The following is a 25759-nucleotide window of genomic DNA, read 5'->3' on the forward strand; positions in this document are numbered from 1 at the left end:
TACACAGCTGTACCCCAATCTTGTTGTCTGTTTTACATCTGACCCATGTCATATTTGCTCGTCCTCACTGATGTAGCCTCTGAAATAGCCCGCAGACGCAATGCTCATTTACTGCCACAGGTCCTTTACATTTTTGGGTGTGATTGTCTTGTCGGCATTGAAATTGTACATGAATTGAGAATCACATACAAATGTGGTAAGAATCGGAACAGATTCCATGTTTTTGCTGATGTTTACACAATTGGGAAAAGGTCAGATAAGAATCGGATATGCCCATACATAAGAATTTGTTGTGCTGTGTAAACCAGGCAGATTTCATGGCTGTGTTTGCACAGGCAGCCCAATTGTGTCAATTACAGTGGGGCAAAAAAGTATTTAGTCAGCCACCAATTGTGCAAGTTCTCCGACTTAAGATGAGGTCTGTCATTTTCATCACAGGTGCACTTCAACTATGACAGACAAAATGAGATAAAATGACAGAAAACACATTGTATGATTTTTAATGAATTTATTTGCAAATTATGGTGGAAAATAAGTATTTAGTCACCTACAAACAAGCAAGATTTCTGGCTCTCACAGACCTGTAACTTCTTTAAGAGGCTCCTCTGTTCTCCACTCATTACCTGTATTAATGGCACCTGTTTGAACTTGTTATCAGTATAAAAGACACCTGTCCACAACCTCAAACAGTGACACTCCAAACTCCACTATGGCCAAGACCAAAGAGCTGTCAAAGGACACCAGAAACAAAATTGTAAACCTGCACCAGGCTGGGAAGACTGAATCTGCAATAGGTAAGCATCTTGGTTTGAAGAAATCAACTGTGGGAGCAATTATTAGGAAATGGAAGACATACAAGACCACTGATAATCTCCCTCGATCTGGGGCTCCACTCAAGATCTCACCCCGTGTGGTCAAAATGATCACAAGAACGGTGAGCAAAAATCCCAGAACCACACGGGGGGACCTAGTGAATGACCTGCAGAGAGCTGGGACCAAAGTAACAAAGCCTACCATCAGTAACACACTACGCCAGGGATTCAAATCCTGCAGTGCCAGACGTGTCCCCCTGCTTAAGCCAGTATATGTCCAGTATATGTCCCGTCTGAAGTTTGCTAGAGAGCATTTGGATGGTCAAATCAAATCAAATGTATTTATATAGCCCTTCGTACATCAGCTGATATCTCAAAGTGCTGTACAGAAACCCAGCCTAAAACCCCAAACAGCAAGCAATGCAGGTGTAGAAGCACGGTGGCTAGGGAAAAACTCCCTAGAAAGGCCAGAACCTAGGAAGAAACCTAGAGAGGAACCAGGCTATGTGGGGTGGCCAGTCCTCTTCTGGCTGTGCCGGGTGGAGATTATAACAGAACATGGCCAAGATGTTCAAATGTTCATAAATGACCAGCATGGTCGTATAATAATATGGCAGAACAGTTGAAACTGGAGCAGCAGCATGATCCAGAAGAAGATTTAGAGAATGTCATATGGTCAGATGAAACCAAAATATAACTTTTTGGTAAAAACTCAACTCGTCGTGTTTGGAGGACAAAGAATGCTGAGATGCATCCAAAGAACACCATACCTACTCTGAAGGATGGGGGTGGAAACATCATGCTTTAGGGCTGTTGTTCTGCAAAGGGACCAGGACGACTGATCCGTGTAAAGGAAAGAATGAATGGGGCCATGTATCGTGAGATTTTGAGTGAAAACCTTCTTCCATCAGCAAGGGCATTGAAGATGAAACGTGCCTGGGTCTTTCAGCATGACAATGATCCCAAACACACTGCCCGGGCAACGAAGGAGTGGCTTCGTAAGAAGCATTTTAAGGTCCTGGAGTGGCCTAGCCAGTCTCCAGATCTCAACCCCATAGAAAATATTTGGAGGGAGTTGAAAGTCCGTGTTGCCCAGTAAATCAAGTCAAATCATCAAATCAAATTTTATTTGTCACATACACATGGTTAGCAGATGTTAATGCGAGTGTAGCGAAATGCTTGTGCTTCTAGTTCCGACAATGCAGTGATAACCAACAAGTAATCTTACTAACAATTCCAAAACTACTGTCTTATACACAGTGTAAGGGGATAAAGAATATGTACATAAGGATATATGAATGAGTGATGGTAATATAATAATAATATATGCCATTTAGCAGACGCTTTTATCCAAAGCGACTTACAGTCATGTGTGCATACATTCTACGTATGGGTGGTCCCGGGAATTGAACCCACTACCCTGGCGTTACAAGCGCCATGCTCTACCAACTGAGCTACAGAGCAGCATACAGTAGATGGTATTGAGTACAGTATATACATATGAGATGAGTATGTAGACAAAGTAAACAAAGTGGCATAGTTATAAAGTGGCTAGTGATACATGTATTACATAAGGATGCAGTCGATGATGTAGAGTACAGTATATACGTATGCATATGAGATGAATAACAGCAATAGATTAAATCGCTTACCTTTGATCTTTGGATATTTGCACTCATGAGACTCCCAGTTACACAATAAATGTTCCTTTTGTTCCATAAATATTATTTTTATATCCAAAATAACTCCATTTGTTTGGCGCGTTATGTTCAGAAACCCACAGGCTTGAGCGGTGACGACATCGCAGATTAAAATTCCAAATAGTATCCATAAAGTCCACAGAAACATGTCAAACGTTTTTTATAATCAATCCTCAGGTTGTTTTAATAATATATAATCGATATATATCAACCGGGACTGTCGCTTTTTCAATAGGAGAGGAAGAGACAATGGCTGCCCCACTTTGTTGCGCAAACAAAACTCTGCAAACACCCAGCTATCCACTGATGCAATGTTATCTTTCTCGCTCATTTTTCAAAATAAAAGCCTGAAACCATGTCTAAAGACTGTTGACAACTTCCTTGAGGAAGCCATAGGAAAATAAATCTGGTTTATATCCCTTTAAATGGAGCGAAGGCATGCTATGGAACATGGAGCTTTCAAAATAGATGCCACTTCCTGGTTTGATTTTCCTCAGGTTTTCGCCTGCAATATCAGTTCTGTTATACTCACAGACAATATTTTGACAGTTTTGGAAACTTTAGAGTGTTTTCTATCCCAATCTGACAATTATATACATTTTCTAGTTTCTGGGCCTGACAAATAGGCAGTTTCAAATGGGTACGTTTTTTTTGCCAAAAACGAAAATCCTGCCCCCTACACTCAAGAAGTGATGGTGGAAGCACTCAATGGCGGTGCCCATGCTAAAATGGCCTTTTGGCCACTAGAGACCTCTATCTTTCTCTATGGGCTTTTCCCCCCTCGTCACAGCTTTATGTCTAGAGTCCAACCATAGGTTAGTTAGCCTACACAATCACAGTCCATAGCATATGACTAAGCTCAGATGGGATAATCTGGTAAATAATGGTAGCATAGGCTATATTTACACAGGAAGCCCAATTCTGATATTTTGCCCAATTACTGGCAAAAAGTCGCTTTGGATAAAAGCGTCTGCTAAATGGCATATATTATTATTATTATTATTATTAAAATATGTGATCTGATTGGTCAAAAGACCAATTAGTGTCAAAAGATCAGAATTGGGCTGCCTGTGTAAAGGCAGCATAGATGGAGATCCATCTTAAATTGGCAAGAGGAAAAATGAGTCAATTACAGGAAAATCTTGACCTACATTTTGACTGCAATCTTCTCAGCAACTTCTTCAAAGCTAAACTGTCAGAAGTCCTGCCATGATGAGCCTACTAAGTCAAACAGCAAAAGCACAACGCACTTTTAGATTGATCCCACAGAAGTTTCTGCTGCAAAATTGTGCTTGGGAGCTTACGGATGTTGTAGTAAATTGATTCAGAAAACCTAATAATGACATTGTTTTCATTTCCCTTCGTCAACATCTTCAGTAAATATAGCTAGGTAAGTTAGTATTTCCATGATACTGGTGAGTTTACCTCAAGTTTACTGCATGTGTAGAGCACACGTTTTCAGCAGTATTTAGCCTATTTCTCCTTTTGAACTTGCTAGCATATCTTCCATATTTCCAAAATATTTTTATAATACAGTCCATGAGTACAGCAAAACACTAGCCTATTGTTGTTTTTACTTTGTGGTTTGACTTTTATTTCCAAGAGAGGAAGTCCTCAAATGATGGTGAGTTCTCACCATTTAGGCATATAGGCTACTTTGCCATGTCCACTTATCTCACTCCAGATCGTCAGTGTTGTTCATCAAATGTTTTATTTATTTATTGAAACAGAGGCGTCATGCCCATAGAGGGCACAGGGGCACATGCCCCCCTCAGATTTGTCCTGTTTTAAAACGTTTCAATAAAAAATGTTATACAAATATGTTTTTGTTTATTTCGTTGTTGTCGTTTCTCTGTAATAATGCCAGCGACCTAGCAATTTTATGAAGATTACTTTAGCTAGCCCAGGTAAGTCCCCAATCTCTCAACCTCATAACCAGCTACCAAGAAGCCATTTCAGGCTATCAATCGAGTTATACTAACTAGCTTGTCTAACTATCTTAGCTGGCAAACCTGTTGACAATGTTGGTAGACTTTAGAAAAGCAAGCAATTACTAAATGTACTGAATCTTTTAGACTCAATCTTTTATGCAGATTTTATCAGCGATGCAGAAAAGCATATTTAGTTTCTTTAAAAGAAGATCACCAGTCAGGAGGATACAGGCAGCTCAGGAGTTATGCTTAGATATACAGAAAAATATACATATATATTTTTTACATAGAATTAAGCATAATGATTAGGGCTCTAGATTGCAGGAAAAGGCTTTTTCAGGTGTTAGAAACAGCCTTCCTCGAGTACTTTGTACCCACACAGATGTTTAGGGGTGCATGACACCCCTGAACACGATGTTAGTTTAAAAAATAATGTCAGGTAGCAGGTGTTCATTATTGACAATAGGGGGAGCCATTCTCCTTATTATATTAGATTTTCCTAGACATTTGTTGCAAATGAGAACCTGCATCCCTTTAATTCAAAATTCTATAGAGGAACCCACCTCCACACACCCCCCTCCCTCCCTCCCTCCCTCCCTCCCTCCCTCCCTCCCTCCCTCCCTCCCTCCCTCCCTCCCTCCCTCCCTCCCTCCCTCCCTCCCTCCCTCCCTCCCCTCCCTCCCTCCCTCCCTCCCCCCCCTCCCTCCCTCCCTCTCCCCCTCTCTGGTCTCTAGTAGAGGAGGGTGGACAGCGAGTCAGTGCACTTTGAGATCTACGTTCTAAGGCAGATGGAGGTGCCAGTTGTACGTTGTCTCTAGCTCTGGGTAGTACCTCAGCATGCCGCCTGTTTGACACGTTTAACAGTTGTCCCGGAGAAGGCTTTACATCTTAAATAACCGGAAGGCTCCTGGTTTTTGGCGGAAAAGGAAGAGATGAAGAAGATTTGTAACAGTTGGAGAAATTACTGATAACTCTCCTCTCAGCTCACACAAACCGCCGAAACGGAAGGCTTTGGAGTATTCAATTTTTTTTTTCGTTGTATGTTTTTTCTCTTCCTTATCGTGGTGCTGGGAGGTGCTTCATCTTTTCATATATTCGCTCTCTCCATCATTTGCCTCCTCATTTATTTCTCCATCTACCTGCTGTACAATTTCCTCTATTTATGAGTGAGAGAGAGAGGAGGGGGAGTTTTTATTTTTATTTTGAGACTTTTTTTCTTTCCTGTCTCTTTCCTCTCTCCCTCCTCACCATTCCATCCTTTTCGATCCTTATTCCTTTCCTTCTCTCCTCTACCCTTTTCCACCAATTCTCCACAGCACATTCCTCTCCCTCTCTTTCTCTGTCTTTAAACTCAGATGTAAATTAACTTGGACTGAATTTTTTAAAGAAAGTGACAACTAAACAGAAACTCTTCTTCAATGACTCCTTTTCCCCCATTTTCCTTCTCTTCCTCCTCTGGTCCTTCCTCACCCACATCCAATGCATCACAATTTTGCAGGATTCTTAAATTGGTAACTCTAGGTAGGTTTACTATTGTTTAGTGTCTGTCTATCTGTCTGTCTGTGTGTGTATTTGTGTGTGCTTTACGTATACATAAAACACACATACACACACACTCACACACTAAACTATGGCGAAAAGGAGAGAGATTATATCTGGTACTCATAGTCAGTTGATGTTGGTCTCACAATTCTCCCATGCCCATTCTTTCGCCGCGTCAGTTCGGTCAAACTTCATCCATTTTTAATTGTTGTCTTTGAGGAATACAGTTATCTATCTTGGCGTTTTCTCTGTCTCGCCTTATACATTGCATTTCTCATATGTACCTGATGCCATTTTGAGTCTTAATTGGAATATTAGCACAAAATGACTACGTTTTGTCTGAAGTTTTGACTTGTGATTTAGCAAACTATGTATTTGGACAGAAACTTGAAAACTGCCAGTGTTGGGTAAGGTATTATTGGATCACTATGGTTATTTCTGGTTGTTTGACATATCACGGTTAATGTTTGATTTTCAATTTCTTTCATTCAGCTGGTCCATCATCTGTATGTAGCTTTCTCACCCCCACCCACCCACTTGCCCCCTCTCTCACCATGAATTATTGACACGCACACATTACCCAAAAGTACTAAACGTCCCATACCAATTTCCCTTTTAGTTTTCAATTCTGTTTGTTTCTGCATCCCCCTCCTTATTTCGGTTTGATGTTTTCCAACTAGAATGGACAGTTCTCCATTAATTGTCTCTGGAGCTGTTTCTTCCCCTTCCTTGTATTCCACCTCTCTTGTATCTCAAAAGGCACGTAAATCAGGAAAGGCTTCCGGGCTTAGTTGTTGAAAGTAGATTAAAAAGCTTGTAAAGCCTTGGCTTGCGACACATCTGAAGACCGCTGTTCACAGTGTGTGTGTAGGTTTGAAATAGTGACAGACTGATAGACAGATAAGAATAGAAATCAGTAGGAGAAGAATGTTGTTCATCTCATTGCTCTCCATCTCTCTCTGTCGAATTCCCCTCTTATTTTATGATGGTTCTTCTCAGCATCTGAGTTGTATGTCTTATGGGAGGTCCCTTTTCAATCATCAACATCACCAGTTCATCCAAAAGAAGTTATTAATGTAGCCCTGGTCTGTCCATTGAAACACACACACACACACACGCACACACACGCACACACACACACTCACACACACTCACACACACACGCACACACACGCACTGTTTATGGCAAACAATTTCAATCAATAGCATTCACATCTTCAACTTTTGTCTTTTTTCTTCTTCTTGTGGATTGAAAAGGGGTTCAATTCAAACAAACATGTTTATTGCTTTGAGCGGGATGTCACCATGGAGGACTAAGGAACCCACACCACATTTTGTGTTTTCAAGTGGCAGCTCTGTCTTTACTGTTGTCCCACTCCTCTGATCACCACTAAATTAAGAATGAGTTACAGACAAGAGTTAAATAGGTGAGTAGTGGTTTGAACCGTGTGTGTACGTGCCTCTGCTTGCATCTATAGTGTGTGTGCTTGCATGCATGTGAGAGAGAGTATAAGTGTGTGTGCTTGCAGGCGTGTGAGAGAGAGTATAAGTGTGTGTGTGTGTGTGTGTGTGTGTGTGTGTGTGTGTGTGTGTGTGTGTGTGTGTGTGTGTGTGTGTGTGTGTGTGTGTGTGTGTGTGTGTGTGTGTGTGTGTGTGTGTGTGTGTGTGTGTGTGTACACTAGCATGTAGGGTTGTCTGTGTGTGTATTCCGGATGAACTTTGATCAGTAGGTTGCGTTCTAACGGGGTGTACAGTATCTAGATCTCTCTCTGTCCTTTTAGATCTATCCTCACCACACTGTCTTATCACAGCTTCTGATCTTAATAAGTGTTCTATACATTTACCCTCTACATGGACTGTACTGTATAGAACAGCTTATTGTGTTGTCCAGGGTTGCCCAACTGGTGGTCTGCAGGCTGAATTTGGCCTGGGGGTGGTTTGATTTGGCCCCCCAAGTTTAAGCAAAAACACATAAAAGACTGTAAAAACACCAGGAAATCCAAGTGATTTGAATTTTGGAACGCATTTCCCACGCATAGAGAAACACGTGATCATATATAAATATCAGCAAGGCTTAAAAATATTATGTTTTAGTCAAATATTATATCTGTTTGAGCTTCTTGCGGTCAATTTGCAGTCTAGGAATGATTTTTGATTATGTTCCGCCCCCCCCGACCATCCGCTCAAGAATCGTCCCGGGGCTGAATCTAGTTGATGATCACTGATGTGGTCTTTAGGCCTGCCCCTCCTCTCCTCTCCATCTAAACACATTGTTTTGTGTCTATATATAACTCACTCAATTAGTACATCAAATCAAATGTTATTGGTCACATGCACAGTAGGCTACAATACAGAGTGATACTGTTCATGTATATATGTAGGATCCTAATTTGATCACTTTTGTTGCTGAGAAATATTGAGCTTTGTGATTTACATCAATTCACCGAAAACCCACGCTGACAAAGTTATATAAACAATATTGTACTTTTCATGTAGTCTGCTTTTGGCCAGTTTAATAACCTAACCACCGGTCAAGCAACATTATGGACTAAACGTTCAAATCCTGTTGCTGCAGGATTATTTTGCTGTGGCAATATAGGTCAAATTAAGATCCCTGGTCTAGTATGGCTGCATTGTCTTGCTGGTTTGATCTATTTATCTTCATAGGGCACGATTCTGACACGAGTTAAGTGCGTGTAAATTAACGTAATTCCCTTTTTATGTACCTTTCTCTCTATTAAGCATGAGAATAGTGTGCTGTTTACCTGCTGTTCATTTTGGATGGAGATGGAATAAATGAAGGTACACCGTATTCTGACCTTGATTTAATTCCCTAATAATTCCACCACCTTTACGCATAAGGAAGCCATGAATAAGGTCTAGCGAACCTACCGGTTCCAAGTGGAAAAAGGTTCTTATTCATGTACTGTAATTTACAATTTGATAAGATCTATTGATAAGAGCTATGTACAGTGCATTCAGGAGGCTCCCGAGTGGCTCAGCGGTCTAAGGCACTGCATCTCAGTGTTAGAGGCGTCACTACAGACCCTGGTTCAATTCCAGTCTGTATCACAACCGGCCGTGATTGGGTGTCCCATAGTGCGGTACACAATTGGCCCATCGTCGTCAGGGTGTGTTGCAGGCCGTCATTCTAAATAAGAATTTGTTCTTAACTGACTTGAATAGTTAAATATAGGTTCAATAAAATAAATAAATAACTCAATGTGGAAAAAGTCAATGAGCTGATAGATTTGAAGACTAAGTCTTAAATATATGCCCATATTTGTATAATGTAAAATATTAGCCATTATCAACTTTCAGTAAGCCGAATAACAACACATATTCAAATGCCAATTTACTGTTAGTTCCCTTCAGTTGGTATTTTCTACATTATCATTCCATTTAATTACGTTGTTTTGTTTACCTACATGTGAATCCTCTGCAAACGATGTCACAGCTTTTTAGTTGTTGCTGATCTTAAGCCCACCCCTTTAAATACGGCGTGGCTTTAAGTTTGAACGTTTAGGACGGACATATATGATGTCTTCACTATTATTCTACAATGTAGAAAATAGTACAAACAAAGAAAAACCCTTGAATGCGTAGGTGTGTCCAGACATTTGACTGGTTTTATATATAATAAATGACATGTAGGCTAATTAAATCGTTATGGAGCGGGCAGACCAAGCCTCGACATTTTGAACATCGACGCATTGTGCAATACTTGGCTGTGTCGTCACACAGTTCCATGGTTAGTGCAGGCAGTAGATGAGAGTATAACCTACTATTGTGCAGTGTTCTCCCTATTATAATTATATGTACAGTAATCTTCCAACATTACCATGGGTTGAAGAACTGAATGTGGCAATTTTCAGAATGAATCAAACCACTGTTTTCTTTCTTTCGCTCATGAAGGCTCTCCAAACCAGTTTTTTTTATGATTCATAAATACTTTCCTAAGTTAAATAATACACAATATCAGAGCATTTTAAAATCTACCAATTGCATATATTTAGATGGCTTTCCTTCATTGATCCCTAATATTCTAAACCTGTTCGATATATTCTGTTGTGTCCGTCAACAAAATTCAAACTTAAAGCCACGCCGTATTTAAAGGGATGGCTTAACATAAATGTACTGACAACCATATTGAATAAAAACTATACAAGAAACTCTGTTGGCCAGCAAGTGGGAGGGTTTTCAGTAGTTGAATAAAATGTATTGAGTGTGCGCAAAGGAACCACGCTTGCAAAGCCCGTTACGCACCTTCATAAGGTAAGTCGGAATACCAAGTGCATAGGAAAGGCGTGCTTAACGAATACGTCATTTCCTAAAACGGAATCGGGCCCATAGAGCCTCGCATATATGTGTTATGTACAATACAGAGTGTACAGGTCATTTGACTGTCCTTTTGCAATTTGGTCCGTTGTGGCTGCATTATGGCTTGTTTCGATTTGGTTTTAGTTCAGTATCTCTATCTTATTTTGATATTTTCAGATATTTAGCTTTATTTCCTCCCATGCTTCCCCTTACATTCAACTGTCTGTGTGATGAATCTGTTTAAATGAGTGGTACAGTGAATCGTACACCAGCCAGGGCGTGCTTGGTCCTCTTTGAGGCCCACTAAAGTGTTGATTTCAGGCTGCATCATAGGATTCCCGTGGTGGTTCACTGCAGGCTTGAGTGTCCTAATGCCGTTTGTTGTTGTTCTTTTCAATAGACCCCATATGCCTATTAGTCATTTCTGAGAAATTCACTTAAGCTTCTAATGGAAATGGGGTCTAAAATGGAGGTTGGTGCATGGAGAAAACTGTGCTTGTGAATGTAATTCATATTCCCCCAAAATGTGAAATTCTTGGCTTGCTTTTGGTTATTTTGATATTAGAGGCTGCATATAAAACTGCCACAGCTTCTACTTAGTCACTACCCAAGACCTAAGTATTGATCAACTAACTTTCATGTTATCTACAATTCTGCAAAATGTCATATAGTATCAAATCTGATTCTCATCTTAAGTGGTTGAAGTCAATCAGTTGCAAAGTTTAAGTCAATGTCAGATGTCAGTGGATGTGAGATATAATTTTAAGTCCAGACTTTCCTTTACGAAGGCCTTGGATTAAGCTTTTTTAACTAATTCTCCTTCCTAGTCCTCCATCTCAATCATTAGAGCAAAAGTAGTCTCTCAAAGTTACAGCGCATTGATGTTAATTGAGTATAGTGTACTGTGGACCCAAGCAGTCTGAATGATTTAGGTAAGCTTTTAAACCAGCACAAGTGAGGAGGGATGACACTACGCTTGGAGAGTGAGCTCTTATTACTATTTATAATACACAATGTTCCTCCCAGGTACATTTTTTGACAATGTCTCCGTCTCAAATTGCACCCTGTTCCCTATATAGTACACTACCTCTGATGAGGGCCCACAGGGGTTTGGCCGAAAGTAGTACACTGTATAGGTGATAGGGTGCCATTCGGGACTCAGACAATGTCTTCCTGTCTCTAACTCACAAAGGGCATCCATCCACCCCTCCATCTCAGTTCTAAAGGATTAATGCTATTTCAACGCTGTGGCGCATGGTGAGATTATGTTGCTGCATTTGAGAGACATGGCTAGGCTAGCCTATACGTTGAATTTGTGACATTTCTGGTCAATTCTGTAAAGACATGATAATGGCTTGCATTTACTGTATGTAGGCTATAGACCTAGCACTTTTTATTGAGTCTCAAAGTGATTTACATTGTATGGCAGTAACTCACATATTTCCTTTATCATATGCTATGCGTACCATTTTTGAAGGGGGCAAAGGAAGTTATAATTATCTATTTAGCAAGGAGACTCCAATCTGCTGCCCTTTCCAGATAGATGTTAATAATCAGTAGTTTTGTTTAATCCATTTCACTATCACCACAATATATCATATTGTATATTTCTGAATAATTGTATTTGAAAGACGTTGTTTGATTGTATTGAGGCTAGGGCTGGCCGGCTTACTTGCATGTGGTACAGTATTTAATTGCCGAAGTGTGCATATGTTTCTTTGAGCCCAATAGATCATTTGCAGTATTAATGTCATTTAAATACTACTGAAGGAGTTTGAGATAATTACAGTTGGAAAGAGAGAAAGATGGGTTTTTGGAAATAAAATGTGTTGAATACATAATTTATCACTCTGCCAGACAGGATAAAAATTCCTTACACAGTGATATCCTTTGACATTTTTCCCAGGGCTAAAATGTGTGTACACACGCACACACACGCACACACACACACACACTTCCTAGAGGGCAACATGGTAAAATACAGTGGGGAAATGCAGGACACAACCCATCTATAAAAGTGGGAAGGGATGAAGGCAGGAAGAGAACATGAGAGAATGATGCATATATTACACGGACAAGATCAGAGACTAGTGGGTGTTAGGCCAAAGTTACTTCTTGAATACTTATCATCAAAATTGGCAAAGTGCTTCCTATTTGTTGAACCCATTTTATATGTCTGTTGTGTATGGAACTTTTTCCAGAAATCTAATGTTGAATGTCCTGAATGTTAGGCTCAAGTTAAATCTACCCATTACAAACCTTGAATACTCAAAGGGCCAATGCAGCCATTTGCTTTTCAATATTAAATCATGTATTGGTGGCAATCTAGTACCTTACTGTGATTGTTATTCATTAAAATAGCAAAACAATAAACAAAAATAGCTTTTTAGCAAATATACATTTCTCAAGCAAGAACTTTGCTAGACCTGTTATTGGCAGAGAGGTTTGGAAGTCTTTTTCTTATTTGTCTATTAACTAATTTACCACCTGGTGATAGGCAGGCCAAAACTCCATCCCACCAAAACAGACGGCCTTTCAAAAAGCTCTTACACTTAAAGGGCATTATTGTAATTGTCACAATTTCTCAGTATTATTCCAACCTCATATTGTGGAAATATACATAAAACACAGGATAATCAAGTTTTTGACTTCACTGGGCCTTTAATGTCAACATTGGCAAAGTGGTTATTATATATTTTACACATTTTGTATGTATGTCAATGTAAGATATGGGATATTTTCTGAAATTTGATTTTAAAAAGTGGTATTTAATGTTAGGCCAAAGTTGAATCCAACCAACAGACAAATTGAACTAAGTACCATTTTTCATTTGCACACATTTTGTACTGTCTGTCAAAATATAATATGGAACTTTTATAATATATGATAAGAAGAAAAATCACACTGCATAATTGTGTGTTGGCCAAGAGCCAATCCATAAGTCAGAAAGGATTTGAATTCAGATTGTGAAGTGAAAGGTGAAAAGCTGTGTTAAAAGCCTTGAACCTCTGAAGCAATTGACTTGTGTATACAAACGACACAAAATAATTCACCATTAAGCAGAGAAACATTTGCCCTAACAGATCATGTCTGGTTATTGACCATCTCTCTGTCTCTCTCCTCTCCTCTCTCCCCCAGTCTTGACAAAGACCCAACGTACAGACCGACGATGGTGACTAAATAAACGAGGGGAGCGACAGAAGACACGGAAAAAGGGAAGGAGGAAGACATGCTCTAATCTCCGCATTGCCACGGCAACCGTTGTTCACACACACACACGGAGTTGTCAGAGGAAACCTCGTCGCGCTGTATCCTCCAGTGGAAGAAGACGGGAGGATGAGTCATACGACAGGAGACGAATGAGAGAGCGCCTCGCCCCTCTCCATCTCTTTCTCCATTCGTCATTTCTCCATTTATTTTTTGAGTTCTCCTTACACACTCAAACTTGACACACGCACACTTGTTCAAAATCCCGGTGCTCATCCCCCACTCCATAAGCCCTCTTCACGTCTACTCCTCTCTGCACCGCTTCCTCTGTTCATCCTTCCCTCCACCCGGTGCTATGAGAGGAGTAGTTGGGTCCCAGACCACACCACCATGCCAGTTCTGAAGAGTAGAGAGGAGATCTGGGCTGGCAATGTACAAGGTAGGACCCCCCAAGGCCTTTTACGCTTGACCTTTTCTCTCTGTTTCACAGATGCAGTCCATCAGTCTTAGGCCCGAAATTCAATCAAACCTGCAATGTTTATTACATGAACATTGTAGTCATTTGGCAGATGCTCTTATCCATTCATCTTATGCTAGCTAAGTGGGACAACCAGTACATTTCCGCCCTATAAAGTAGCTATCAGCAAAGTCAGAGCTGGCAAGGGAGAGGAGAAAAACCCAAGTGCGAGTGTTAATTCATGAAATGCATTTAAAAACATATATAATTATGAAGTGTATTTGATAATAAACTATTATCCGTGAACATACACACTTGTTATTGTGAAAACTGGACACATCCACCCATGAGCGGAATTTACCTGGTAGTAGCGGTGGTTTTTGAAGAAAAAGAGATACTGCCTAAATATCACAATGCAGGTTTGATTGAAAAGCCTTCCGTTTCTTTATGTGTGATACAATATCCATATGAGGCTGAATGTGTAACTGTCTGCCTTTGAAAGGGCTTATTTACATGTCTTTTGTGAACAGTAATGATCTAATATGACCAGCAAAACCAAAGTCCCCTCTTTTGGCCGTCAGCAACCAATGCTATTCCTTTTTGGACTTCATTTAGTACGTACAAACAGTCATTGCTCATGTTATTTAAATCTAGAACCATTCGTTTTCAGTACCAGCGAGATCGAGAGAAAAGCATGAGGTAGAGAATGAAACTAGAAACGGATAAAGGGTGAGAATGGAGGATGAAGGAAGAAAGAGTTAGGAGAGTGTAGATGAAGAAAGGACTAATTGTCTTCCTCTCTCTCCCCCTGGGGTGGGCGTAGAGGGAACTAAAAGTGGATGGAAAACTGGAAGTGAAAGAGAGACAGGTTTATCTAATAGTGGATGTGGAGACTGGGAGTGAGACAGAGAGACATGTTTATCTAATAGTGCATGTAGAGACTGGAAGTGAGACAGAGAGACAGGTTTATCTAATAGTGGATGTAGAGACAGGAAGTGAGACAGAGAGACAGGTTTATATAATAGTGGATGTAGAGACAGGAAGTGAGACAGAGAGACAGGTTTATATAATAGTGGATGTGGAGACTGGAAGTGAGACAGAGAGACAGGTTTATCTAATAGTGGATGTAGAGACTGGAAGTGAGACAGAGAGACAGGTTTATCTAATAGTGGATGTAGAGACTGGAAGTGAGACACAGAGAGACAGGTTTATCTAATAGTGGATGTGGAGACTTGAAGTGAGACAGAGAGACAGGTTTATCTAATAGTGGATGTGGAGACTGGAAGTGAGACAGAGAGACAGGTTTATCTAATAGTGGATGTGGAGACTGGAAGTGAGACAGAGAGACAGGTTTATCTAATAGTGGATGTGGAGACTGGAAGTGAGACACAGAGAGACAGGTTTATCTAATAGTGGATGTAGAGACTGGAAGTGAGACAGAGAGCAGGAGAGAGATGGACTGGGAAGCAGAAAGGTAATCAGACAGACAGACAGACAGACAGACAGACAGACAGACAGACAGACAGACAGACAGACAGACAGACAGACAGACAGACAGACAGACAGACAGACAGACAGACAGACAGACAGACAGACAGACAGACAGACAGACAGACAGACAGACAGACAGACAGACAGACAGACAGACAGACAGACAGACAGACAGACAGACAGACAGACAGACAGACAGACAGACAGACAGACAGACAGACAGACAGACAGACAGACAGACAGACAGACAGACAGACAGACAGACAGACAGACAGACAGACAGACAGACAGACAGACAGACAGACAGACAGACAGACAGAGACAGAGAGAGAGAGGCCCAATTTTGATAAACTCTGATATCTACTGGGTGAAATACCACAGTGTGCCATCACAGCAGCAAGAAAAGGGAAACCAGTGAAGAGCCAACACCATTGTAAATACAACCCATACTTATGTTTATTTATTTTCCCTTTTGTACATTAACCATTTGTACATCGTTACAACACTGTATATATACATAATATGACATTTGAAATGTCTTTTGGAACTTTTGGAACTGTTTACTGTTCATTTTTGTTGTTGATTTCACTTTTGTTTATTATCTAGTTCACATGCTTTGGCAATGTTAACATACAGTATGTTTCCCATGCCAATGAAGCCCTTGACTTGAGAGGGGCAGGGAGAGACAGACAGACTGAATGAAACCCAGAGCGAGTGAAAGGGTCATTTATCTGACTGAGGATGGAGATCTCAGACAGAGGTTACGTCTCAAATGACATCCTGTTCCTTATAATGGGCACTACTTTTGACCAGAGCCCTATGGGGCAAAAATATTGCACTAAATAGGGAATAGGGTGCCATTTGGGACACAGACAGATAGATTGGGAACAGGAGCGTGCGGCCCAGAAGGAGCTTGTTTGTGGAGCTGGTTTGGTTTGTGGTGGATTACGTGTTCTCTTATTCTCTTGCCGGGCTTAGTGGTGTGGCAGCCCCTTCTGTGAGCAGTAGCTTGTGACCAGAGTGTGTGTGTGTGTGTGTTGAGAGAGTGGCAGCAGTGCATCATGGCCACAGACAGACGACCTGGCAGGCAACTCTATTGGCTTCTGGCTTCATTTGACTGGCTTTACAAATATTGATGGAGTCATTAAAGGATTAAGGGGACTCGAAGTGCAGGCTGACAGGTTTTTGTGTGTACTGAATGTATCGGACAGTGTGCGTGTCGGTTTGTTTGTGAGAGAGAGATGTACAAGTATTCCTTGTGGTCAAAGTTAAAGACATTTAAATAGTTATTTTTTTTATTCTAGACTTTTTTCTGGTCCTCTTCTCATTCCTCGTTGAACCTGTAATGCATCACCATCTCCCAAGTATAGACTTTTCCCGAACGACCATCAGTGTCCTGACCCATTGTCGATGATGAAAATGTATGCCCTCACTAACTGTCGCTCTAATAAGTGACGATCATCTGACTCCCACCCACTCACCGTTTGCTTCTCTGTGATGAAAATAAGCATTCCAAATGTCTCTCTTTTTCTACCTCTCTCTCTTTTTTCCCCACCACCACTGCCAGTCATGTGTGACTGTCTTTGAAGGTAGGATGGAAGGTCTAAGAATAGCATAGATGGGCCACATCACTGTGATACTGCTGCAGCCCACATACCGTAGCTTCTTAGAGGGCCATTCTTTCTCACGCTCTCACTCATATCAGCATTCCTTCAACACGTATCCCTCTTAACAGGCAACCGAATATACTTCTAGTGTAGGTGTTTTGATACAATTTATAGGATAGGGACTTTAAATAGAAAAAAATGCATCTTCACTGAAATATCCTGGCTTCTTAATATAATAATATACGCCGTTTAGCAGACACGTTTATCCAAAGCGACTTAGTCATGCTTGCATACGTTTTACATACAGGTGGCCCTGGGAATCGAACCCACTGTCCATGCTCTACCAACTGAGCTATAGAGGACCACTTCTTTTGACTTGAGTCAATGCAGCACAGTGCGAGTCTAATCGGTTGGTTACTGATCCCCTGTCTTTGGCGGTTTGTTCTGTAAACGACATGATCGTAATGTCTTGGTCGTCGTAGATTCTTAGAGTGCCATATCAGCTCAACTCATCAGCATGCCTTGAATTGCCCCTTCGATACCTATTTTCCTTAATAGGCTACCTGATATCCCCATCCTCCCTCCGTGCCCCAAATGGCATTCTATTCCCTATGTAGTGCACTAGTTTTGACCAAAAGGAAGTGCACTAAACAGGGAATATGGTGTCATTTGAGACACAACCCTAGTCTAGGTGCTTGGATAAAATTGATAGGCTAGGGTGTATACTGCTTTTGAATAGAGAAATGTCTCCATTGAAACTTCTTGGCTTCTCTTGACTTGAGTCAATGCAGCACACTGAGAGTCTCGTTGGTTATATGATCAGAATGTGTAAATGCTGTGCGAACATTTCTTGTTGTTGAAGTTGTCACTGTTCCCTGTCATGCCGACGGAACCTCTTTTGAAGACGCTTTTTGACAGGCAGACAGAGTTACAGCGAGAGAGAGAGAGAGAGAGAGAGAAGGGAGAGAGAGCTGAAGAGGGAGAGAAAGAGAAATGGAGAGGGGTTAGAGAGAGTCAGGTTTTTCAGAGACAGAGAGGCAGAACAAAAGGGGAGTGTGGCTCGTTGAGAGAGGGGTGGCGGTATAGAGAGAGTGACAGAGGGAGATGATACCAGAACAGGTTGAAGGAATAAGGGAAGTAACATTTGATGAATTACAAATGAGAGAGAGAGAGAAAAGAGAAGAACTGGGATCATCATGTGTTGTGCAGGTGACTCTTCAGAGAAGGAACGATAGTGAGAGGATAATGATACATTTAACGGAGGAGATGAAGAGGGTGAAAGAGATTCGTAGATGGAGTGTGATCTAACCAGGCTACAGTAGAGTAGATGCCATGAAGATAAAGCATGATACTCCTTTGTAGTTTCAAACCTCCGTGACAAACTCTTTCCCCAAGGAATCTATCCAGAAAAGAACACAAAGAACCAATGTGACCGTTAGTATGCTGTGGGTGATGCCATTGTACTCAAGTTAGCAGTGTGTAATGGTCACCATATACTAGAGGTTTACTAGCCAAACCAGAAGTATCGCTAGTTTATAAAACACTTTAAATTAGGGGTTGGAACCAAAGTTATTTTCCAATTGTTTTGTTGTGAACAGAACCATTATTTTTTTCATTCTGTTCCATTGTTCCCACTAACAAAAGAAAGTTCTGAACCAGTTTGAACCCCCAAAAAGTAACTGTTTATATCATTCCTTTCGGTTCCTTTTTAAAACCTCTGAAACATCCATTTTATTTTACATTTAGCTCAACATTATATTACTTCACTAATCAGTGCATATAGAATAGCTTGGTGTGGAGCGGGTAAGCGGTTTAATCTGTATAGGAAAGTCGTCAATAACAAATTGTATTTTGCCGTAACAGCATGGTTTAATCATAATGAAAGACGAACACACATACTGTGCTGCCAGTCACAGTGTAGGGCGGGAGATGCAACGGAAGTTTTCAGGGTGAGGAAGGAGGATGTAGGAAGCTTGCCTTGAAGCTCTGAGCATCTTCTTATGACATGCATTATCTGAATCAGGCCCACAGAATTATACCTACGGTGGAGTGGCTTCTATGGAGGAACTTTGAACGTCAGAGTTGGTTTAATGTTGGTACCAGAACAAGCTAGCTAGCTAACGAGCTTGTGTGTTCAGAGCAGCACTAGAATTAACAACACGTCTTATCTTTTGTGTTTAATAAATCAAACGTGAAAAGGTGATAACTATTGTATCCTTAACTGGCATTGAAAAGTCCATCCATTCTTCTGTAATTAACCATCTCTCCCTAATTTCTGAATTACGCTTGTAATGTCGTCAGTTGGCTACAGTAACCTATGTAACGTTGTCAGTGTCAGGACCCGGTTACGAACCTGGGTCTCCGGAGTGAGAAACAGTCAATTAACCAACTGAGCCACGAATAGTCAGCAGAACCCCAAAGATGAGGCAGACACAGCAGTACTTGAGACGGTGTATTTAATGAAGTAAAAAGTGAAGTTCTTCAAGAAAACATGTAACTCCACAACCTCAAAAGGAATTCCACAAGAACAAAGGTAATCCTCCAAGACAAAAAGGTAAATCCACAAGGTGGAAGGTATAGCACAAAAAGCCTCAAAAGATACTCAAAAACAAACAAACAAGAACAAAAAACAGAATTCCACAAGAGAGTCCACCGGGATCAACAAGAGTTCACAGAGTACTAGGGCTGGGTGCTAACATACAAACACTGAGGGAAAACAAAGGGTTTAAATACAATCAGGGGAAACGAGGCACAGGTGCAAATAATAATGGGGATCAAGGGAAAACAAAAGGTCAAAAGGCACAATGGGGCCATCTAGTGACCAAAACCCGGAACAACCCTGGCCAAATCCTGACAGTCAGTAGGCTAAAGTAACCTATGTAATGTTGTCAGTAGGCCACAGTAACCTATGTAATGTTGTCAGCAGGCTACAGTAACCGACAGTAACCTATGTAATGTTGTCAGTAGGCTACAGTAACCTATGTAATGTTGTCAATAGACTACAGTAACCTATGTAATGTTGTCAGTAGACTACTGTAATGTTGCCATTAGACTACAGTAAACCACGTAATGTTGTCAGTGACTACAGTAATGTTGTCAGTAGACTACAGTAGCCCATGTAATGTTGTCCATAGGCTGCAGTAACATATATAATGTTTTCAGTAGACTACAGTAACCCATGTAATGTTGTCAGTAGGCTGCAGTAACATATGTAATGTTGTCAGTAGACTACAGTAACCCATGTAACGTTGTCAGTAGGCTACAGTAATGTTGTCAGTAGACTACAGTAACCTATGTGACGTTGTCAGTAGATTACAGTAACCTATGTGACGTTGTCAGTAGGCTACAGTAATGTTGTCAGTAGGCTACAGTAACCTATGTAATGTTGTCAGTAGGCTACAGTAACCTATGTAACGTTGTCAGTAGACTACAGTAACCTATGTGACGTTGTCAGTAGGCTACAGTAATGTTGTCAGTAGACTACAGTAACCTATGTGACGTTGTCAGTAGACTACAGTAACCTATGTGACGTTCTCAGTAGACTACAGTAACCTATGTGACGTTGTCAGTAGACTACAGTAACCTATGTGACGTTGTCAGTAGACTACAGTAACCTATGTGACGTTGTCAGTAGACTACAGTAACCTATGTAACGTTGTCAGTAGGCTACAGTAACCTATGTAATGTTGTCAGTAGGCTACAGTAATGTTGTCAGTAGACTACAGTAACCTATGTGACGTTCTCAGTAGACTACAGTAACCTATGTGACGTTGTCAGTAGACTACAGTAACCTATGTAACGTTGTCAGTAGGCTACAGTAACCTATGTAACGTTGTCAGTAGATTACAGTAACCTATGTGACGTTGTCAGTAGGCTACAGTAATGTTGTCAGTAGGCTACAGTAACCTATGTAATGTTGTCAGTAGGCTACAGTAACCTATGTAACGTTGTCAGTAGACTACAGTAACCTATGTGACGTTGTCAGTAGGCTACAGTAATGTTGTCAGTAGACTACAGTAACCTATGTGACGTTGTCAGTAGACTACAGTAACCTATGTGACGTTCTCAGTAGACTACAGTAACCTATGTGACGTTGTCAGTAGACTACAGTAACCTATGTGACGTTGTCAGTAGACTACAGTAACCTATGTGACGTTGTCAGTAGACTACAGTAACCTATGTAACGTTGTCAGTAGGCTACAGTAACCTATGTAATGTTGTCAGTAGGCTACAGTAATGTTGTCAGTAGACTACAGTAACCTATGTGACGTTCTCAGTAGACTACAGTAACCTATGTGACGTTGTCAGTAGACTACAGTAACCTATGTAACGTTGTCAGTAGGCTACAGTAACCTATGTAACGTTGTCAGTAGGCTACAGTAATGTTGTCAGTAGACTACAGTAACCTATGTAACGTTGTCAGTAGACTACAGTAACCTATGTAACGTTGTCAGTAGGCTACAGTAACCTATGTAACGTTGTCAGTAGGCTACAGTAATGTTGTCAGTAGACTACAGTAACCTATGTGACGTTCTCAGTAGACTACAGTAACCTATGTGACGTTGTCAGTAGACTACAGTAACCTATGTGATGTTGTCAGTAGACTACAGTAACCTATGTAACATTGTCAGTAGGCTACAGTAACCTATGTAACGTTGTCAGTAGGCTACAGTAACCTATGTAACGTTGTCAGTAGGCTACAGAACCTATGTAATGTTGTCAGCAGGCTACAGTAACCTATGTAACATTGTCAGTAGGCTACAGAAACCTATGTAACATTGTCAGTAGGCTACAGAAACCTATGTAACGTTGTCAGCAGGCTACAGTAACCTATGTAACATTGTCAGTAGGCTACAGTAACCAATGTAACATTGTCAGTAGACTACAGTAACCTATGTAACGTTGTCAGTAGACTACAGTAACATATTTAATGTTGTCAGTAGACTACAGTAACCCATGTAATGCTGCCAGTAGACTACAGTAACCTATGTAACTTTGTCAGTAGGCTACAGTAACCCATGTAACGTTGTCAGTAGGCTACAGTAACATATGTAACGTTGTCAGTGGGCTACAGTAACCTATGTAACGTTGTCAGTAGACTACAGTAACCCATGTAACGTTGTCAGTAGGCTACAGTAACATATGTAACGTTGTCAGTGGGCTACAGTAACCTATGTAACGTTGTCAGTAGGCTACAGTAACCTATGTAACGTTGTCAGTAGGCTACAGTAACCTATGTAACGTTGTCAGTAGGCTACATTAACCTATGTAACGTCGTCAGTTGGCTACAGTAATGTTGTCAGTAGGCTACAGTAACCTATGTAATATTGTCAGTAGGCTACAGTAATGTTGTCAGTAGGCTACAGTAATGTTGTCAGTAGGCTACAGTGATGTTGTCAGTAGGCTACAGTAACCTATGTAATGTTGTCAGTAGACTATATGTAATGTTGTCAGTAGGCTACAGTAACGTTGTCAGTAGACTACAGTAACCTATGTGACGTCAGTAGACTACAGTAACATTGTCAGTAGACTACAGTAACATTGTCAGTAGGCTACAGTAACCTATGTAACGTTGTCAGTAGGCTACAGTAACCTATGTAATGATGTCAGTAGGCTACAGTAACCTATGTAACGTCATCAGTTGGCTACAGTAATGTTGTCAGTAGGCTAAAGTAACCTATGTAATATTGTCAGTAGGCTACAGTAATGTTGTCAGTAGGCTACAGTAACCTATGTAATATTGTCAGTAGGCTACAGTAATGTTGTCAGTAGGCTACAGTAATGTTGTCAGTAGGCTACAGTGATGTTGTCAGTAGGCTACAGTAACCTATGTAATGTTGTCAGTAGACTACAGTAACATATGTAATGTTGTCAGTAGGCTACAGTAACGTTGTCAGTAGACTACAGTAACCTATGTGACGTCAGTAGACTACAGTAACATTGTCAGTAGACTACAGTAACATTGTCAGTAGGCTACAGTAACCTATGTAACGTTGTCGGTAGGCTACAGTAACCTATGTAACGTCGTCAGTTGGCTACAGTAATGTTGTCAGTAGGCTACAGTAACCTATGTAATGTTGTCAGTAGGCTACAGTAACCTATGTAACGTTGTCAGTAGGCTACAGTAACCTATGTAACGTCGGCAGTAGGCTACAGTAACCTATGTAACGTTGTCAGTAGGCTACAGTAACCTATGTAATGTCGGCAGTTAGCTACAGTAATGTTGTCAGTAGGCTACAGTAATGTTGTCAGTAGGCTACAGTAACCTATGTAATGTTGTCAGTAGGCTACAGTAACCTATGTAACGTTGTCAGTATGCTACAGAAACCTATGTAATGTTGTCAGTAGGCTACAGTAATGTTGTCAGTAGGCTGCAGTAACCTATGTGATGTTGTCAGTAGGCTACAGTAACCTATGTAATGTTGTCAGTAGGCTACAGTAACCTATGTAATCTTGTCAGTAGGCTACAGTAATGTTGCCAGGAGGCTACAGTAACCAATGTAATGTTGTCAGTAGGCTACGGTAACCTATATAAAATACTATTGTAGCTCACAGTGCAGGAGACTCATGAGTCTGAGTGTCCCTAACTACTGTGTGAAGTGAACCTGCCTCCTGAGTCTGGGTGTCCCTAACTACTGTGTGAAGTGAACCTGCCTCCTGAGTCTGGGTGTCCCTAACTACTGTGTGAAGTGAACCTGCTTCCTGAGTCTGAGTGTCCCACCCCCCTGACTGTATCACTGAGCTTGCTTTCATTTGGCCCTCTGCTGTGAACAGCTTGCTAATTAATTACCCATGACCACTGAAGTGGGGAGGTGTTGGGTGGGGTTGGAGGGTAACGAGACTGGGAGGGTGGTGCTGGGGGGAAGCAGGTCATAACTAGTGTCCTCAGGGGGTAGGCTAAAATTAATCATCCCCCATCTCTCCGCCTTGCCAGAAAGACATCTTGCCAGACAAAAGTAGTACAGTCTGTCTCTGGGTTTGAATGAGGAAAAGTTATCTGTATCAAGTGTTGTTTTTTGCATGGCTGTTAACATCTGTCAAACAGAGAATACATAGACAGAGGTATATAGGTGCAGTATAGAAATGAGTGATGACACAGGGGTGCCAGACTGTATAGAACATATAACCACATGGCTATCCAGTGGTGGTCCAGTCATAGAGGCTTTATAGTTCTAATCCAGTGGTGGTCCAGTCATAGAGGCTTTATAGTTCTAATCCAGTGGTGGTCCAGTCATAGAGGTTTTATAGTTCTAATCCAGTGGCGGTCCAGTCATAGAGGGTTTATAGTTCTAATCCAGTGGTGGTCCAGTCATAGAGGCTTTATAGTTCTAATCCAGTGGTGGTCCAGTCATAGAGGCTTTATAGTTCTAATCCAGTGGTGGTTCAGTCATAGAGGCTTTATAGTTCTAATCCAGTGGTGGTCCAGTCATAGAGGCCATCTATCTCTAATCCAGTGGTGGTCCAGTCATAGAGGCTTTATAGTTCTAATCCAGTGGTGGTCCAGTCATAGAGGCCATCTATCTCTAATCCAGTGGTGGTCCAGTCATAGAGGCTTTATAGTTCTAATCCAGTGGTGGTCCAGTCATATAGGCTTTATAGTTCTAATCCAGTGGTGGTCCAGTCATAGAGGCCATCTATCTCTAATCCAGTGGTGGTCCAGTCATAGAGGCTTTATAGTTCTAATCCAGTGGTGGTCCAGTCATAGAGGCTTTATAGTTCTAATCCAGTGGTGGTCCAGTCATAGAGGCTTTATAGTTCTAATCCAGTGGTGGTCCAGTCATAGAGGCTTTATAGTTCTAATCCAGTGGTGGTCCAGTCATAGAGGCTTTATAGTTCTAATCCAGTGGTGGTCCAGTCATAGAGGCTTTATAGTTCTAATCCAGTGGTGATCCAGTCATAGAGGCTTTATAGTTCTAATCCAGTGGTGGTCCAGTCATAGAGGCTTTATAGTTCTAATCCAGTGGTGGTCCAGTCATAGAGGCTTTATAGTTCTAATCCAGTGGTGGTCCAGTCATAGAGGCTTTATAGTTCTAATCCAGTGGAGGTCCAGTCATAGAGGCTTTATAGTTCTAATCCAGTGGTGGTCCAGTCATAGAGGCTTTATAGTTCTAATTGAGTGGTGGTCCAGTCATAGAGGCTTTATAGTTCTAATCCAGTGGAGGTCCAGGTATAGTTCTAATCCAGTGGAGGTCTAGTCATAGAGGCTTCATAGTTCTAATCCAGTGGTGGTTCAGTCATATAGGCTTTATAGTTCTAATCCAGTGGAGGTCCAGGTATAGTTCTAATCCAGTGGTGGTCCAGTCATAGAGGCTTTATAGTTCTAATCCAGTGGTGGTCCAGTCATAGAGGCTTTATAGTTCTAATCCAGTGGAGGTCCAGGTATAGTTCTAATCCAGTGGTGGTCCAGTCATAGAGGCTTTATAGTTCTAATCCAGTGGTGGTCCAGTCATAGAGGCCATCTATCTCTAATCCAGTGGTGGTCCAGTCATAGAGGCTTTATAGTTCTAATCCAGTGGAGGTTCAGTCATATAGGCTTTATAGTTCTAATCCAGTGGTGGTTCAGTCATATAGGCTTTATAGTTCTAATCCAGTGGAGGTCCAGTCATATAAGATTTATAGTTCTAATCCAGTGGTGGTCCAGTCATATAGGCTTTATAGTTCTAATCCTGGGGAGGTTCAGTCATATAGGCTT

General features: G+C 41.1%; 1 pseudogene; it reads left to right on the forward strand.

Annotated features, from left to right (window-relative positions):
- Positions 1-5221: 5221 nt before the first annotated feature.
- Positions 5222-25759, forward strand: part of LOC124015944 — a 191619-nt pseudogene continuing 171081 nt past the window's right edge.

Source organism: Oncorhynchus gorbuscha, linkage group LG26 (genome assembly GCF_021184085.1).
Source record: "Oncorhynchus gorbuscha isolate QuinsamMale2020 ecotype Even-year linkage group LG26, OgorEven_v1.0, whole genome shotgun sequence".
NCBI classification, from domain to species: domain Eukaryota; kingdom Metazoa; phylum Chordata; class Actinopteri; order Salmoniformes; family Salmonidae; genus Oncorhynchus; species Oncorhynchus gorbuscha.